This window comes from Megalobrama amblycephala, linkage group LG19, assembly GCF_018812025.1.
Source record: "Megalobrama amblycephala isolate DHTTF-2021 linkage group LG19, ASM1881202v1, whole genome shotgun sequence".
Taxonomy (NCBI): domain Eukaryota; kingdom Metazoa; phylum Chordata; class Actinopteri; order Cypriniformes; family Xenocyprididae; genus Megalobrama; species Megalobrama amblycephala.
Window position 1 is genome coordinate 39,378,517 of NC_063062.1, and position 20,196 is coordinate 39,398,712.

A 20,196-nucleotide genomic window follows, 5' to 3' on the forward strand; every position below is an offset into this window, starting at 1 on the left:
ATAAGGATCTTATCTAGCGAAACAATTGGTAATTTTCTAAAAAAATAAAAATTCTATGCTTTTTAACCACATAATGCTCGTCTGGCACTGCGATGTGCCACGCATTACATAATCATGTTGGAAAGGTCCATCTAATTTTCTCCTCCAACTTCAAAATCATCCGACATCGTTGTTTTACCTTTTTTTAAAGGACTTAGTCTTTGCACGTTTGCTTTGTAAACACACTCACGTGTGACCTTTCCAACGTGATTACGTGATGCATGGCGCATCGCAGAACAGTGCAAAATGAGCATTTGTTGTTAAAAAGTATATCATTATTATTATTTTTTTTTTTAGAAAATGACAGATCGTTTCGCTAGACAAGACCCTTATTCCTCATCTGGGATCATATAGAGCCCTTTGAAGCTGCACTGAAACCCATTGCTAACTATATGGAGAAAAATCCTGGAATGTTTTCCTCAAAAACTTAATTTTTTTTTTGACTGAAGAAAGAAAGACATAAACATCTTGGATGACATGGGGGTGTACAATCAGGAAATTTTAATTCTGAAGTGAACTAATCCTTTAATGAGAATGCTAATAAACGAACATGAGTTCTCTATTAGTTAGCAGAACATTAATAGAACATACTTTTGTTCTCTCTGTAGTGACTTCCAGTGGCATGGCAAACAGCGACCTTTGGCAACAGGATGTGGGCACATGACAAGGCTTTATGCAAATGCAGACCGACTTGATACAAACTTACATTTCCAGATCTCATGTGATAAAGGGAGTTTGCATAGGCCGTTTGCATTTTTCACCATATCAATCAAAACTAGGAAAAACATGTTTAGGCTAAATAAAATATAAGTGGAAGTAATGTGTGCTAACTTCGGCTACAGACACTAAAATCTTGATTTTGAGAAGCATCTGCAAAATGAACAATGAATGAATGTAATTTCACACATTTCTGTGCGCCCTCGGTCCAAACCCCAAGACTCAAAAGATATGTCATGGAACATGAACATCCAAAATGATTGACAGGCAGTAAGCCTTTCTGATTGGCTAATATACAAGGGCAGGCTGCTCACCTGACTCTTTTTTTATGTTTACAAAGTCTGTCACAGAGAAAGGAGGATAATTTCACATTTAATACGGTTTTAAGTCCGGTAATTGGGCCATTTTACTACTGTAACAGTTTAAATCAAAATCAAAATAATCGACGATACGTACTTTTCCAGAAAAGCCATATATTACAGGCAAGTTGTCAATTAACATCCGAGATTTGTTTCATGCATTTGCCGCTCTCCGCGCGTGACAGAACGTGCAGCGTGACTATAGTTTATTTCTCTCTGGCAGACTGGAACCTGTTCCCTCAAACCGGGGAACGTTTCAACTTTAATTTGATGTGGTTAATGAACTTTAAGATTGTAATGACACTTCGTTTAAAATAAATCATTTCGCTGTCATGGTTGTTAGTTTTAAAATGATCCTGTTGACCGTTTTAGGTTAGAGATTGAGGTGAAAGGTTTACACGCTTCTCACTCATCACAATGGTTTAAGATTGACAACCGAGACCAGATATCTGTCACAGTAGTCTCAGGTGGTAATCCTTGTAGTTCAGCAAATATATGGGAAAGCGGTGTCTCATTCTGCTAGCTAGAAGGGGGAAAAAATGATAAAAAAGGACCGAGTTTCTCCACAGCCAGCGCGCGAACAGATGCGCAATAAATGAGCGTGCACTGCGCGACGTCAGCAGCCACCTGAGATAAATAGGTTGTTTTACAAAGACACCTTATCTTGAGCTATTTTCTGTGCACGCACAGTCATTCAGAGACACGAGCATTGATTCTAGCTACTACAATGCCTTTAACATGTATTCTGGAGGAGTGAGCAAACAATAAACAGAATGGCGCTCAATATATTCGAAGTCTGTAAGTAAACATTCGAATGTGTGCAAAACAAACAAATTCAAATACATATTCACACCACATCATAGAGCTTGTACACTTTTTTTTTTCACGTATTGTAGGCTACATGACCCATGGAGACCAGTCGCACGACTGCACAATTATTGTTTACTAATTGAAGTCTTTTCCGTGTCGTTTAAGTACAAGTGAATCTGATTTAACGCCCCAAAATGTCAGACAATGTTGCTAAGAATCATATTAAAGGAGAAAATCGGACATATGATTTATCTCATATTAAAAACAGTGTGTCGTGCTACAAGATTTAAGATGAAAAGGTTAAAATGCGCGCACTTACCCCAATGTTTTCAGAAGGCACTGAGTTTCTGCCACTCATCCAACAAAAAAACGAGCACTAAGTAGCCTTATGTTCCTATATCCTGCGTGCCAAGAAGCCAAGGCGCTGTGGCGCGTGCCGGTCCCCCTGTCCCGAGCGCGAGCACATCACAGTCTGTCAGTGCAGCGGAGGAATTTCCAGCGCTCGCGCAGCGCTCTGCTGTTAGTTAATATACTCGCGCGCGGGAGCTGCGCACAGACTGTACGGCAGTGAATGCCAGATACGACTATGGACCGGTCAAGCATAATCAAAACAGCGGGGGAACTCTACGTCACTGCGGTTTCATTTGATAAACAGAAAGCTGTAAAGCGTCTCACAACGCGTCGGTGCTCATAAAAAGACCAACTGTAAAAGGAAAATGAAGACAGATAGGCATAATAGCTCACGAAATGCAGTTACACGGTATATGGAACATAGATAGATAGATAGATAGATAGATAGATAGATAGATAGATAGATAGATAGATAATGGATGGATGATGGATGGATGGAGGGATGGATTGGGCAATTTAGGCCACATATGTAGATGCCCAAATGTATATCTTACATTGTAATTGGTCAAAATTTATTTAGTTTTTTACAATTTTTATCACTTTTTCCCTTCATTAATTTACACAGTGTGAAAAATGAATTTGTAAAAAGTACAAATATAATATGCAGTTACTAAATTAATATGAGGTCGTAAAAGCTGCAATAACAGAAGAATCTGAAAAGTAATGTTTCAAATCATTTTACATGAATTGTAATGTCACACCACAGGACACTTATGTCACTGCTTAAAATTTCATGTCTTCATACTTCGTTTAATTTCAGATTGCAATTCCACAGTATTAACAATATAAATCTAGCAATTTTTTTTTCTTTCATTTCTCTCTCTATCCTGATTGCCGTAATCAAGCACTCAATATTTTTACCCTCTCTTGGAAAGTCATACAAATGCTATAATGGATTATATATTTTTTATTATATATTGGATCAATAGGGAACACAAAAATGATATTTGATGTAGTTTCCATCACCACTATAGAGTTTTACCCAAACTATGATGACTTCCACTTCTGAGAACCCCACAAATGAGAAAAGGGTCGATAGAAGTGCTCCTCATCTCTACATAAAGAAGTGTTGTTTTTTCACACCCTATAATATTTCATTGATTTATCAGGGAGAAAGTGAGAGAAAAGAGGAACTGCTGTCTGCATCTTTTAGTGCATTAGATGACAAGACAGACAAAACCCAGCAGTGATTCTCTCAGTTTCCTCACAGATTCAGCATCTTTCATAAGTATAGATTCAACCCTCAACACTCACAAATTTCTATAGCACATTTTCACACACTACAATGCAAAATTTTCTTTCAGTCCCCAGTCAACTTTAAGACACTCTGTATTAAAAGTTGCATGAAATTGTGTCTCTTTAGGGACGTGCTATTATGACATTATGGTCACAGTTTTATTGTGTAATATAAATTATGCAGAAGACAGCACAAGCAGCAGATGTTTAATCACAGTCTCTACTGACATTATTCCGAACACACATCTGGTTTAATTTACTGCTTTTTTAATGACTGATAAGAGTGTTATTGTGCAAACACTGATACGTGGCACAGGCTCCAACGTCTCTCTCACATCTGTCTCTCCGGACAGAGGTCGGCTGTTTAACGTGCGTTATTCAGAACTGCCCCTGCTGAGCTTGTGATGATGACTGACAGCTGTCACTGTGACTTTGATGACAGCAGAGAGAGCCGGCCTGAGGGTTACAATATGGATATACAATCTTGCTCATCCTGTTTATATTTTTTTTTTAATCAATTTCTCTTTCTAATTATGTAGATTTTCAGTCATAAGGCAGTAGGAATGCACTGATCCCATACTCGTTTTTTGGGGATTGATCTGATGGGATAGATCCAAATCTGACACTCTATTATGGTTGTTACTATTAAGCTCAAAAAGGACAAAAAACTATTATAAAAGAACCATAAACTTTTTCGTGGACTATATTTTAGATCTTAGACATTCGATAGCTTGTTAAATTTAAGTTCACAGAGATTATTCCTTCCAATGCAGCTGGCGTCAGCTTCCAATGCATATGTGGCGTCAGGTGAAGTGAATAACACTGATCATCTCTTTATCATGGCACCTGTTAGTGGGTGGATATATTAGGCAGGAAGTGAACATTTTGTCCTCAAAGTTGATGTGTTAGAAGCAGTAAAAATGGGCAAGCGTAAGAATTTGAGTGAGTTTGACAAGGGCCAAATTGTCTAGACGACGGGGTCAGAGCATCTCCAAAATTGCAGCTCTTGTGGGGTGTTCCCGGTCTGCAGTGGTCAGTATCTATCAAAAGTGGTCCAAGGAAGGAACAGTGGTGAACCAGGGACAGGGTCATGGGCGGCCAAGGCTCATTGATGAAGGCTGGCCCATGTGGTCCAATCCAACAGACAAGCTACTGTAGCTCAAACTGCTCGAGAAGTTAATGCTGGTTCTGATAGAAAGGTGTCAGAATACACAGTGCATCACAGTTTGTTGTGTATGGAGCTGCATAGCTGCAGACCAGTCAGGGTGCCCATGATGTCCCCTGCCCACCGCTGAAAGAGCCAACAGTGGACACGTGAACATCAGAACTTGACCACGGAGCAATGGAGGAAGGTGGCCTGGTCTGATGAATCACGTTTTATTTTACATCACATGGATGGCCGGGTGCGTGTGGGTCGCTTACTTGGGGAACACATGGCACCAGGATGCACTATGGGAAGAAGGCAAGCCGGCGGAGGCAGCGTGATGCTTTGAGCAATGTTCTGCTGGGAAACCTTGGGTCCTGCCATCCATGTGGATGTTACTTTGACACGTATCACCTACCTAAGCATTGTTGAGACCATGTACACCCTTTCATGGAAACTGGTATTCCCTGGTGGCTGTGGCCTCTTTCAGCAGGTGTTGACTTAGTCTCCAAATTCCACAGATCTCAATCCAATCGAGCATCTGTGGGATGTGCTGAACAAACAAGTCTGATTCATGGAGGCTCCACTTTTGGATCTGCTGCTAACATCTTGGTGTCAGATACCACAGCACACCTTCAGGGGTCTAGTGGAATCTACTAGGTCAGAGCTGTTTTAGCAGGAAAAGGCAGATCAACACAATATTAGGAAGGTGGTCATAATGTTATGCCTGAACGGTGTGTATGTATATATATATATATATATATATATATATATATATATATATCCTGGTGCCTTCACTTCCCCAGGTAAACGGTGCACACGTCCACAGCTGCCCACATGATGTAACAGAAAACAGGACTCACTGGACCAGATGACCTTCTTCCATTGCTCCAAGGTCCAGTTCAATGATCACAAGCCCATTGTAGGTGGTTTCAACGGTGGACAGGGGTCATCATAAGCACTTTTGAGTGAGATGCACTGTGTGTTGTGACATATTCCTTCCATAACCATAATTAAAATTTTGTGTGGCTTGACCACAGTAGACCTTCTATTGGCTTGGACCAGACAGGATAGCTTTCGTTGCCCTTGTGGATGCCCAAAACCATGTCTTTTGTCCCTCCTCTGACCACTGTTGGTAAATTCTCACCAGTGCTGACTGGGAGCAACCTATTTTTCTTTTTTATAAAATGAAGCATTGTGCAGTTAGCAAGTTAATGAGGTATTGATATTTAAAAAAAAAACACTAATGTTGTCAGATTGCATTGGTATTGGCAGATACTCAAGGTTACAGTATCGGTCTCTATATCGGGTATGAAAAAGTGGTAAAGAGGCATCCCTATGAAGGAAGAAGACTAGAGATTTACTGTGATGATAGAGTGACGAGCAAAATAATACAGATGGCAAAAGAATACTAAACAGCTTCGGCTTGAAAACCTCAGAAATTCAGTCAAGTCAGAGATGAGGAGCACTTCAGCTCTTTCCCAAAATGAGAGACTCGACGCCCAGGAGGGAGTCTGCTTTGATAAAATAAGTGAAAAGGAGAGACTCGGAACAGAGAAAGAGCACTATGGAAATCAGCTGAGAGTATCCACTGTACACACAGACAGATGAAAGAAACGCGAGTACAGCAGAGAGGGCGTGTAGGGGAAGTGATGAAGGAGGCGGACATGAGGAAGAGGAGATGTGACACCGAAGGAGATATTTATGGGATACAGGCAGCATGACCCGCAAGCCCAGGGGCTCTTGGGAAAGGGCAGGCCGCATGACGAGACACAGATGTGTTTCCAAGCGCTCTTTCATGACGAGTGCATACGCCAGGGGCTGCATTAGAGTTATGCAAATCAAATGCAAATTTCATGTGTCACTTTAATGATATGCTAATTCCCGGTGTTATCTAAATGCCGTAAAGACAGGAGTCTGTCATCTAATTAGGAGGGACGCGTCAGAGGCAGGGCAAGGTGTGTTTACAGATGCAAGAGATGCTATCGTAATGGACTGATCGGTCTGTGTGTGTGTGTGTGTGTGTGTGTGTGTGTGTGTGTGTGTGGATTACGATACAGCTGTGCTGGAGAACGAAATTAAATTGACAATCATTTCCACCTAATCCCACAGTCAGATAAACAGGCCTTTTATCACATCATCAAAGACAGAGAGTGCCCTTTGTCAAGAGTACACACTCCAATCGGGTAAACTCTCCTCTGCAGAGTGATTGGAGGAGGCACACAGGGTTTGACCCACGTGGGTGTAATTAGCGTTAATGGGATGGTTGATCAGTATAATTACTGAGTATCTGGCTGCTGTTATTCTAATCGTGGGGATTTATAAGTGTGTCTGTGTCCTCTGCACATCAGCTACCTCTCATAATTCAGATGGTTACGACCTGCATTGCTGATTATGATAATCGCACGCCGCAACCAGGGCGCATCGCGAGTGCATTTGTGGGCGCCGTTCTCGTGAGATTGCACTGTAAAAATGATTTTTCAAAGTTGTAAATAAAACAGATTATTAAAGTATGCCTCACAAGAAAATACCATACCATAAAAAAGATTTCAAAGTTGTAAATAAAATGCGATAGGTTTTACAAGAAAACACTATATCAGTCTTTCTACTTTAAAATTTCATGTTTAATTCATTGTGTTACTTATTATTTTGTAATTATTTGTGAATTATATTAGCCATTTATGACAAGGAGGAAATTACATAGATAACCGTGTGTATGCGTTTATGAGTTCATGAGTTTCCGGTGGTGGAAAGATTGGTGACAGATTGTGTTTCTAGACCACTGGTGAGAGAGCATCACCATTCAGACCAGTTATACAGTCTACTGTGCCAAGATCTTCTCTCTCTGAGCATCAGTTGCCCATCATGTCTGTCTGGCATGGTGAGTCTTTACATCTGTCATCTGACTGATCTTTATTCACTGTCCATTTTGATTATGCTCTCTTCTAGTCTCCACTTATTCCTATCACTCATTATCACTTGACATTTCTCTCACAAGTCCAATATCTTTCACTGTCTGTCACTATCTCTATGTCCCTCAGTTCTGATAAAGGCCCATTTTCTTTAAGGAACAGATCACACGACATTTTAGGGTGTTTTCACACCTATGGATCGTTTGTTTTGTTCCGAAACAGGGACTAAATTTGTTACAATGTTGCATTTTCTTCTTGGTTCGGTTTTGCTTTCACAAGGCAACATTTCAAAGCGTACCAAAATGTGTTTATGCAAGTCACATGCGAGTACAACTGTCCTCTTATTGGTCAGAGTTTTTTCAGCATCATCCATCAAAATGATTGACAAGTTAGCTCCATGAGCTCATTGTGGCTTTATTTGTAACTGTCAAGATAAGCAAACACTATACGAATGTAGAATTATATGCTACATTCGTATTAATGCTGCAGCAAATTCAAACGCGCTCTCTCTGGATCTCCCAGCGCTGTCTAGTAGACTGTGTCGAGACCATATGTTTTGTAAATCGATATTGATATTTACCTGTTTCAGGGTTGTTATTTGCTTGCTTTTAAGTTAAGGCCATATATGATTGAATGCATGAATGATCATGAAATTAAGTAACTGCAGTACTTCCTTTGTTTGTTATAAGATAAGATGACTAAGCAACAGTTGTGAAAGTTAAGTTTTTGAGTTTGATGTTTGTAACCTACCACAAAGGTTAACAATAAGGATGAAGAGAGCATGTTGCAACCTTGAGCGGAGATGAGCCAGATGAAGACTTCAGTGAAGAAGAGGAAGAGTGCTAGAAGAAGACAAGAGCGTAAGCAAAGAGGAAGGCCATCCGGCTAAGTAAGCAAGAGATACAGAGACTGATACGCCTACAACAGGAAGATGGGATCATAGGCATTGATCAATTGATGAAAAGAGTAATATGAAGTTGGAATTTTCCAAAAAGTAGTATAAAAGTCTGAGAAGTAAAAGGCCTCCTCAGACCTCATGCTTAACAGCATCTCCAGTATTGCTGGATAAAGCGAGGTTATAGAGCTTTTTAGCTTAAGGTGATTTAAGTTTTATTTTGTTTTATTTTGCATTTATTGCTTTGTATTGTAACCAATAAAAGAGGTATTTTTATTGTTACGATTGCCGTCCGTGAGACTTTACTTATAACTACAAACTGAGCCTCAATAAAGAACAACCACAAGGTAGTCTTCTATGTCATTCCTGAAGGACTTCCACCTGGGGATGGGTGAGTACTTGGTTTAGGCTAGATTTGACTAACCTAACCCTACCTCAGGGGTGTCCAATCCTGCTCCTGGAGGGCCACTGTCCTGCAGAGTTTAGCTCTAACCCTAATTAAACACACCTGAACCAGCTAATCAAGGCCTTACTATAGGCTAGAAACCTCCAAGCAGGTGTGTTGAGGCAAGTTGGAGCTAAACTCTGCTGGACAGTGGCCCTCCAGGACCGAGTTTGGACACCCCTGCCCTACCTGAATAAACTTAGGGTTAAAAGGTGTACTATCAAAGTCACACCAACTAACAGAATGTTATAATACAGGTAGAGCCGGAATCAAGGCTTCATTCTTGCACGGAGAAGCACAATTACACAACATTTCACTATTTCAAGGAAATCTCGGTAGGTCTGTTTGGTCCACTTTTGGTGCGCACCCGAGTGTGATTGCTGCATTCAACGGGGATAACGAACTGCGATTCGACCAAAATATTTAGCTTGAATTCTTCCCCTACAACAGGGGTGTCCAAACTCGCTCCTGGAGGGCCACTGTCCTGCAGAGTTTAGCTCCAACCCCAATTAAACACACCTGAACCAGCTAATCAAGCTCTAACTAGGCATACTAGAAACTTACAGGCAGGTGTTTTGGAGCTGGCTGGAGTGAAACTTTGCAGGACAGTGGCCCTCCAGGACCGGGTCTGGACACCCCTGCCCTACGCAGAAGCTATCATACATAAATTATTTACATTTAAATATGACATGCCAAGAGATGCTGTGCCAGGTTTGACGTTCGATGTCATTGAATGTCAAATGTGACATGTCTAGATGGGTTAATAGTGACATAAGGGTGAGAATGCAATGTCAAACTTTTTTTGGTGAACTGTTCCTTTAAATCTGCACAGGCTGGAAATGAACACATGAAATTATTTCTCTTACAACATTTTCCTTTTCAGACAATTGCATTCATGATATAGAACCTGATTATTGTTAAGAAACAAACACCTTTTGTGTCCTTTATATATTTGTATTATTAATATCTCTCAGTTCCTCCATGTTTGTGTACACATTTGTTTGTTAACATGTGTGTTGTGTGTGTGTGTGTGTGTGTGTGTGTGTGTGTGTGTGTGTGTGTGTGTGTGTGTGTGTGTGTAGTCATCCAAACCAGAGGGATTACTCAGATTTGTAATTAGTCCAACGGATGCTTCAGACAACTTAATTATGCTCCTTAATTAACATGCAGACCAAATGGAATACCAGGTGTTTGGTCTCCTCAATTCAATTAACGCTCCTTAATGCCAGTCGACCTGCATGGCAGGGCAATACATGCAACAATTATGGATCAGGATTAGAACTGAGACATAGCTGAGTGACACATCAGAGGACATTATCATATACAAAAGAGGCATAATTTAATGCTAATAACGGCACACAGAAGGCCACAATCATTCCTGGAATATGGAAGCTGTTCTAATGATCTGTGGAAATGGGACTGAAATGCACATCATTAGATCGGGACTAAAAACAAAGCCATGAGGCTGCCACAACAGCGGGAACGATGTGACATATGTTTTATGTTTTCAAATGAAATCGTAACATTATCCTTTATTATACACATCTTGTGTTAAACAGGATAAATTTCTCATTAATGTTGTTCATTTTATATTCTAATAAATCTGCTTCTTATTACTAGTGCATCCAGCATCAAGATGAGAATATTCATATATGTAAATATTCACAAGAATATTCACATTATGTAAAATTTTGAGGCCAACGACTGCATATCCATTTTTGCTTTAATCATTTTTCACGTCTGTACTAATATAGTGAAATACACTGTACTTCCTCATCTAAATGTTTTACTAGCTGGCATGAAAACGGTGAAGAGACGCCAGGCCCTGTGGTCCTGCTGGCCAGCGTGAGAATGCACGAGATTACACTGGCACAGACTGCACACCCACACCTATATCAGTGCTGCACAGAAAGAGACTGCGTAAGAGCAAGGAGAAAATATTAAAGTGCCGCTATCATGTTTTTTCGGATATTACCTTTCATGTGTGTTATATAACTGTTTATGAATGTAAAAGGTCTGAAAGTTTCAAAGACCAGAGTGCACTATAAAGGAAGTTATTGTCACTCAAAAGAAAGAACCGATTATGGTGTTTTCTGTGCTGGGTAATGAATCCGACGGAGTCATGAAAAAAGATCAGAGATGTTCAGCAGTAATATTTTTTTTGTGCTGCAGACTGTTGTCATGTTGAGCTTTTGGTTTGCAGGCTTCCATCAACCAGACAGTTGACGGTAGCCATCGACTTCCATAAAAAAATACTATGGAAGTCAATGCTACCATCAGCTGTCCGGTTACCAACATTCTTCAAAATATCGTCTTTTGTGTTCATCAGAGAAAAGAAATGATTACAGTTTTGGAACAACATGAGTGTGAGTAAATGATGACAGAATTTTCATTTTTGGGTGAACTATGCCTTTAACACCAGCATCTACCCGACAACAGAGAGTTTTACTTCCTATGTAGGTTTATAACAAATTTGCATAATGCCAGCCTATGGTTTTCATTGGCTGCCTGCGAACAATGTCTATGTCAATGTCAAACACTGTAGTTGTAGCTGAGATGGGAAGAGATTACTTTTTAAGCACAAATGCTCATCTTGCACTAGCTCTGCGATAATCACGTAATCACACAGGAAAGGTCACACGTGACCTAGGCGGAAGTACTGATCAGTGTCTACAAAGTGAACATGCAAAGACTAAGTCAAACACCCTTTACAAAAAAAAAAAAAAGGTAGAACAACGATGTCGGATGATTTTGAAGTTGGATGAGAAAATGAGATTGAGTGCAGACCTTTCCAACGTGATTATGTCATGCGTGGCGCATCGCAGAGCTGCAAGATGCATGTGTGCTTAAAAAGTATATAATTTTAATTACATTGACTGATCGTTTTTCTAGATAAGACCCTTATTCCTCGTCTGGACATGTAGAGCTCTTTGAAGCTGTACTGAAACTGACATTTGGACCTTCAACCCGTTGAACCCCAGTGAAGTCCACAATATGGAGAAAAATCCTGGAATGTTTTCCTCAAAAACCTTAAGTTATTTTTGACTGAAGAAAGAAAGATAAACATCTTGGATGACATGGGGGTTAGAAAATTATCAGGAAAAATAATTTCTGAAGTGAACTAATCCTTTAAGGCAGTGGTCGCCAACCCGTCGATCTTTATCACTGTTCCAGTAGCTCGCGAAAATAACAGAAATGAGTACAAAAATACATTACATTTCTCCAGTCTTTGTACTGTATTTTTGTATTTATTTTTGTTATTTTCTGGAGCTACTGGGACAGACAGATAAAGGTAAATAGCCCACATTATGTCTGAGTCTGTAACGGCCGTTAACAAGAGGCCAGAGACGCTGAAAGACGGACGCGAAGAGGAGAAAATTCTGTAGCAGGCAGAGCTGCTCACTGTTCACGATGCTCGAAATATAGGAAGAAAATATAAATATTGAATTGGGGATGAGGGATTATGAATTCATCTCTAAAAGGAGATCAGTCTTCAGGAAGATTTCGATGGCAATGCCATTTTATTTTCCTCTTACCTCCAGCGGTAACCAAGGAAACGCGGTATCACTGCTGCTCCATAAGCGCCACCTGCTGTCAGAGAGTGAATCTGCGTCTCATTCAGCCTGCTGTTTTTGTTTCATGCTTTTTTTGTGTGTGTTTATAATTTCACAAAGATAAAGTCAGACCGTTCTGTTTTTGCTTTAAATCTTGAAATTAAATCTAATTCAAATAAAAAACAACTGCTCATGCAACGTGCGTAGCATCTTTGTTTGGATTGTGATTAAAAAGCAGTGGTTCCCTCTAATTTGAAATGGCTATGTATTTTTGTTTATTATAATAATATTAATAATAAATATCTGCAACCAGTATCAGAATCGGCCAATTTGCTTGTAAAAATAAATAAATAAATAAATCAGAATCTACATTGACCACGAAAAAAATACTAAATACAATCTGGGCTGTCTTTTTCTATCAAGTAGATCTTGTCTTTCAAAAAGGTCGAGGTCAGGGATCTTGGGCTTAAAAAGGTTGGTGACCACTGCTTTAAGGGGTAAAAAAGGTACAAAGGTGTACTGTACCTTTTGAAAGGGTACCACCCCAGTGACAGTTTTTGTACCTTTTTTCTGAGGGTGTACACCAAATCTTTACAGTGTATGTCAGATTTTTCCAATCATTTTATACAAATTGCACGTTGCTGTTGCACAGTGGGTTTGCCATTGGATCAAATGTAGTTTGCACTGCCCCATGCTTCAATAATAGTCTCTGTCTGACGTAAGGTATTAAGGGAAATCAATGGAGTGTCCTTTACGGACATCGCAGTGCTGAAGCAACTACATATGTCTTTTAATGTGCCGCATTTAGTGTACTAATGACTCTTGCAGAGGCAGTAACGGCTCTCATAAGAGCCATTCCAATGCAAAGCCTGCATTATACTGTGACAAGTTCACAAAACAATCTGCACAGAAATGTGCTGCACAAACTGTTAAGGTCAGGCCGAAATGATTGGGGACCTTGTTAAAACTAAACTTCAGGCACTCTTCCCTAATGTTGGGATGCTCTGGAAGAATATGCAGTGTAGCTTGTGCAAAACACAATCAGGAACAGCATGCTTTGGCATTTCAGTTGTTCCAGTGTTTAGGAATAACAGTATATTCTGCCTTATTCCTTCTTCTGTCGCAGTACAGTATGTTTTTATAGTAGATCAACATTGGATTCTTGTTTTAATAGGTACAGGAAAATTTGATTTCTCATGACCTCTCTTAAAGGGGTGGTTAATTATGATTTCACTTTTTTAACTTTAGTTAGTGTGTAATGTTGCTGTTTGAGTATAAACAACATCTGCAAAGTTACGATGCTCAAAGTTCAATGCAAAGGGAGATATTTAAAAAATTCGGTGTTTAAAGGGATAGTTCACCCAAAAATGAAAATTCTGTCATCATTTATTCACCCTCAAGTTGTTCCAAAGCTGTATAAATTTCTTTTTTCTGCTGTACTCAATGGTAGAATGTTTATAACCAAGCAGATCTCGCCCCCCATTGACTACCATAGTATTTTTTTTTTTTCCCTACTATGGTTGAAATTTATACAGGTTTTTATAGAGTGTTGTTGCCATGTCATCTCTGACTGCTCAAACGAGGGTCAATTCAATGCTGGATTTGCACAAAAGATTAACATGACGGCACATGCTAGTGGATGAGTTGAATCAACTCCACAGCAATTACATACATTTATCCACTAACCATTCAGAAACGTCCAGTTTCATTCTAAAAGTTGTAACTTCTTCCTGAGTCTCTCCATCAGTGTCGACTCCGGTTTGAACAATGTAAGGCTGAACACCGTTACTGACAATCCTCATTTTGGCTGCGTGAGATTCTCCAGCTTTGTTGTTGTTGAGCAACCAAAATGCGAGCTGTTAAAGCTCCGCCCTCTTCTGGAAAGGGGCCGGGAGCAGCAGCTCATTTGCATTTAAAGGGACACACACACAAAAACAGCATGTTTTTGCTCACACCCAAATAGCGACAAATTTGACAAGCTATAATAAATGATCTGTGGGGTATTTTGAGCTGAAAATTCACAGACACATTCTGGGACACCAGAGACTTATATTACATCTTGTGAAAGGTGCATTATAGGTCCCCTTTAAAGAACAATCCAGCAATATCATGTCAACACATTGTAAAATAATCTACCTGCTCTATAACATTTACCCAAATATTGTGCAGCTTGGCAGATAAATAAAATCAATCATATGCACGTACACTCACAATTACACATATAACTGAACAATTACTGCTGCCATTCCAAACATGAATGAAAATCATTATTGACTATTTCAAGCATGAAGACATGCAAAACATTAAATATCTGAAAGCTAAGCCATACTTTACTCTGCACTTTTCACAGGTGTAAATTTGTAAACACATTTATAAGTGTGTATGTAAATGTTGTGTTTCCATGTTTTATGGGGACTTATAAACTGTATATTCTATCACCTAACCCTACCCATCACAGAAAACTCTCTACATTTTTACATTTTCAAAAACATCAATTAGTATGAATTATAAGTTGTTTTCCTCATGGGAACCGAAAAATGTCCCCACATGGATAAGGATTTCAGATATTGCCATATTTGGGGGACATTTTGCCCCATAGCATAGTGAATACCAGGACCACACACACACACACACACACACACACACACACACACACTCAGTTTAAGGTAAAAAAAAAAAAGCCGAAATGAGATAATCTTTGATCACAGTAATGCAGCACTCTGTTGTGCCGAAGTTGCCATCGCTCAGACTTGTCTGTGGGTGTCTGTATCAAAGTTAATCAATCCTTATCAATAATAAAACAGGGTCCAGACCTGGGCCGATATTCATTGGGAGTGTCAATTAACTCTGTGCCTGTAGAAAACTAATACTCAACTGGATCTGTCAATGTCTTTTAGGCCTCATTAGCAAACAGAAATTAATTATGTATGATCGCCTTTTAAATCAATTATAAATTAAACCCTGCAATGAAAACAGCAGGTAACAGGAATCAAAGGAGCAGAAGGAGAGAGGAGAAAGTGTGAGATTCAGCTTCTGTCATGGCACAAATGGCCTCCATAGGAATTGCAATAAAAAAAAAAAAAAATGAAACTCTGTCGCCTTCACACTACTATGGTGTTTTTATGGTTGCTTTTTAGCTACTGATATAACTGGAGTCTTGCAAGTCGACATAATATTACTTTCTTTTGTGTAAAATGTTTCTTAATGAGGAAAAAATGACTGCACCTTTAAATGTCTCAGCTTATGGCTCATCTCATAAAGTGAGAGCACTGATGTTAACAGACAACGATCTGCAGATGCCACACAGGGCCAAGCAGGAGTGAGTCTAAAAATAGGCATGCATTACTGTTTCCTTTACTTCCTCGCTGCCCTCCCTCCGCGAGCCACGCGCATGTCCCTTGTTGGCCCGCTCATGGTCTTTAGGGGCCACTATCATTTATTAAAATCGGCTGCAGGTTGCTGTGCCAGTAGGGGAAACTCTTTACCTGGTGCTCTGGCAGCATGAAATTACCCAGACCGCAACTCAACATGACACCGAAAAATCACACAGGCCAATAAACCAATGAGAAAGAAGCAAGAGAAGTAAAAAGCAAGAGATTTAATCTTTGGGAAACCTCTTTATAAGCTATTTTCTGTCTGTTATTTGTGTCAGAGTTTACCATTGTGTGTTTTTATGGGCATGATGTGTGATACTGCTAATATAATGCCTATTGTGTTCGTTTTGCATGGTTGACAGTTAGAAGCCCAGTTCTGTGTCTCTCTCTTTCTTTACTTGCCAGAGCCCAACTGCAATGAGAAGGAAAACATGTGAGCATTACTGTTGCGGATTAAAATTCAAATTGTGTTTCATGAGTTTATCTCGCCGACCAGAGAGAGAACAAGAAACAGAGAGTGAGAGAAAGTGAGGGAGGAGCGGAGGAAGAACCGGCTCTGTGCTCAGGAACAGCAAACATGGACTAGATTTGAGACAAAAACACAGAGGATGCCTTCAGGTTTAATGTGTGTCTGTGTCAGAAGTTGCAAAGGTAACTCCACTTGGAGACACTTTGCCCTCCGTTCTGGGTGACTTTCAAGTGTGAAATGAAATCGGTTCTGCTGTTCGGACTGACACCTCTCACTGTCTCACTTTCTCTCTCTACAAGTCATATGAAACCCCATATTTCACGGTATGAGCATAAATGTGTTCCTTACTGTAGCTGAAACAGGAGAGCAAATACTTGCAACGGCAAAGTATGGCAAGTTAAGCATTGTCAGCATTTTGATCTATCTATCTATCTATCTATCTATCTATCTATCTATCTATCTATCTATCTATCTATCTATCTATCTATCTATCTATCTATCTATCTATCTATCTATCTATCTATCTATCTATCTATCTATCTATCTATCCATCCAGCCATCCAGCCATCCAGCCATCCATCCATCCATCTTGTTTGATTTGCAAGAACTCAAAATAAAAAAGTTAATTAACTAAATCTTTTATGTTAATTGCTGTCAAAATGTATGAGTTAGCTAACTCAGTTCTTCAGGTTAGGAGCAACATGCATTAGTACTACAAACTCAAAAACTGATAGTTCTGCTTACTTAAAATTGGGAAAAACCTAACTTTTTTTTTTTGATGTAACTGATTACCTACATTTTTTTGAGTTAGCCCAACTTTTTTGAGTTAGCCCAATCAATCAATCAATCAATCAATCAATCAATCAATCAATCAATCAATCAATCAATCAATCAATCAATCAATCAATCAATCAATCAATCAATCAATCAATCAATCAATCAATCACTTGTTAGATTTGCAAGAACTCTACATAAAAAAGTTAATTTACTAAATCTTTTATGTTAATTGCTATCAAAATGTATGAGTTTGCTAACTCAGTACTTTAAGTTAGGAGCAACATGCATGAGTACTACAAACTCAAAAACTGATAGTTCTGCTTACTTAAATTGGGAACATCATAACTCAAAAAATGTGATGTAACTGATTACCTCAATTTTTTTGAGTTAGCCCAATTTGGGTTTACAATCGATCAATCTGTCTGTCTGTCTATCTATCTATCTATCTGACATTGCCTGACATTTCTGCAAAATTACATTGCTTCTTTCACGTTTTATGGCACTTTCAAAGTGAAACGTCAGGTGAGTTGCGCTAAAAGGTTAATGCTCTACTGTATTCGAAAATAATGTACCACCAACCTTAACCTGACCACAAACGCAAAAATGAGATAAAAATGCATTTGCCATGCTCTTTTTGCTCATTTCTACAGTACATGTGTTTGAGTTTTTTTTATTGAGTGTTGCGACAAGAGTGTTCTGCATCAAGTGCAACGCTGTATCAGGTGAGATACAGAGCGAGTTTACTACATCAGAAAAGCCATACATATGGAGCTGATTATGTGATGCAAACATCAAAATATATTAGTTTACAAATAATGCATATGGTAAAGAGTTGGATGGGATAGAGGTCAGAGTTTTGAGGTCATAACACAGTATTGTGCAAGGAAACATGTGAAAATAAGTCTTTATGAATCAAAAACCTGCCCTTGTATTCATAATTTGTGTGAAAAGGAGTAACATTTTTGGTGTTTTACTGCCACTAGTGTTTATTTTAGCTGGAAACTGCAGTGAATTGCATGTTTCGGTATATTTTGCAAAATTGTAGGTAGAGAAATTTTTTTTCCCAGTGAGTCTATGTTGAGATTATGGTATTAGCTATTGGCAAGTATTTTAGAAATGGTGCATTACCTTCAACAGCTGCATAAAACAATCCCTAAGCAACTTTTTGGAAACTGATTAACATTATACTTGGAAAAGGAAAGTTGGCAAAGTAAGTTATTACATTTTGATGAAAGATTACAAAGACCAGCACTGATCTCTCAGAACATCTTTATCCCAGACTCTCTAGACTCTATCTGTTGATCGCAAACACAGGAAGCAGGCCAGCAGACCACTCAAAGTATTAATTGACAATCGGCGTAGACCAACATAACCGACCTCTGCGAGACCTCCCAGACATCAGACCGCTTCGTGTCAAAGCCCTTGTTGGGGGATCGTGAGCAAGAGTCACCGTTTCTTTGTGTTTGCTTGTGTCCGTGTGTTTGTATGTGTGGAGGTGTTCGCAAACCTAAACCCTAGGTAATATCATTACCAGTCATGCTGCTCCAATATAACCCCACTATGGAGACATAAAAGACCTAAATCAATTCAGGTCTAGACACTACTGGCCAATCAATAAACACATAACATCACAAATAAAATGGAAAGCACAAAGAATAGCTTCAGGTCCACATGGTGAAGGCAAAAAACAAAGAAGGGAGAGAAGAGGAAAAGCAAGAGGGGGATTTGGCAAGTCCTGCGGGTTGCATTTGTTTGTTGTATTAAGGTACGATGATTTCAGATATTCACCTGATGGAGCCTCAAACATGGCTGGATAGACACACTAACAGCTTCCCATAATCAAACATGCACTTATGCTGTGTATGAACAGCAGGGGCAACCTGCAGGATTTATGGCATAATCCATGGTACACAGAAACAAATCATAAGCAAATGTTGCTGGGTCAGAGCAACTATCTGTTTACATTTATCCATTCTCATTGAAATGGCGAGATCATTGCATTTGTGCATTCAACAGACATGAATGATCGGCTATAATGCTCAGCGCTGCAACCTTTGATGTGAAAAGATCTAAATATACTGCTAAAATAAACTGGGGAGGAGATTTGGCTATTTCTAATAATTATTATTATTAATACTTGTCCCTCTTAATGTCTATGGTGGTTATGGCCCAGCTACATTCCTCTGCTGGGTTAAAAACAACCCAAGTTGGGTTGAAAATGGACAATTGGGTTGTTTTAACTTAGTGGTTGGGTTAAATGTTTGCCCAATGTGCTGGGCAGTTTTATTTAATCCAACTATTGTTAAAAAAAATTACTGTATTGCTTGCTTAAAATAAACCCCAAATTGGTTGGAAATTAAAAATCAGACACATAATTACTAGAAGCAACAATAATAATCAAAAGGTGAACATATATTAATAAGCAATTTAATAAATGTTTATTGTTTAATTAGTAGTCATTAAACTTATTAATAAATGTTCATTTATTAAACATATTATTAAATGTTAATTTCCAACATTCTTTGGGTTCAATTTAAGCAAGAAATACAGTATTTTTTTAAACAGTAGTTGAGTTAAATAAAACATTTAAAAAAACATTTAACCCAACCGCTGGGTTAAAACAACCCAATCGCAGGGTTTGTCCATTTTCAACCCAGCATTTTTTAGAGTGTATATAGAGGCCAGGAAGCAATTTGGGACACAGTTTTCAACTTTAATAAATACACACCTGTGGACCCTCTACACAGACTCAAACTTTCGCTCAAGTACAACAGGGTGTAGCCCGATTTCTGTTCACTCAGTGGGGCTTTATTTGCCACATTATGCAGATTCACTTCCTGACCCCCTCCACACATGAACGTGTAATGCACCAGACAGAGGGCTGATTACACACATGCACAAAGTCCTCCAAACACTCATATGCACAAACACACTAATGAGAGCAGCTCTTCATTACCTTTCTGAGCTCAATCAGGATGAAGATTGCCCCCAACCCTTTATTAATTATCTATACTCACACACACGCATGCATACACACACACATACACACATTCA

The 20,196-nt window shown here is 39.1% G+C and overlaps 1 protein-coding gene across 3 annotated transcripts in view; it reads right to left on the bottom strand.

Moving 5' to 3' along the window:
• Positions 1-20,196, bottom strand: part of LOC125254117 (SPHK1 interactor, AKAP domain containing) — a 94,550-nt gene that overhangs the window by 68,446 nt on the left and 5,908 nt on the right. Inside the window, exon 1 of one of the 3 annotated variants that reach the window (XM_048168558.1) lies at positions 2,245-2,501. The exons of the other annotated variants lie outside the window; for them this stretch is intronic. The gene's annotated coding sequence lies outside the window, so the exon portion shown is untranslated. Of the gene's footprint in view, positions 1-2,244; positions 2,502-20,196 lie in introns of those variants that run through there. 3 annotated transcript variants of the gene reach the window in all.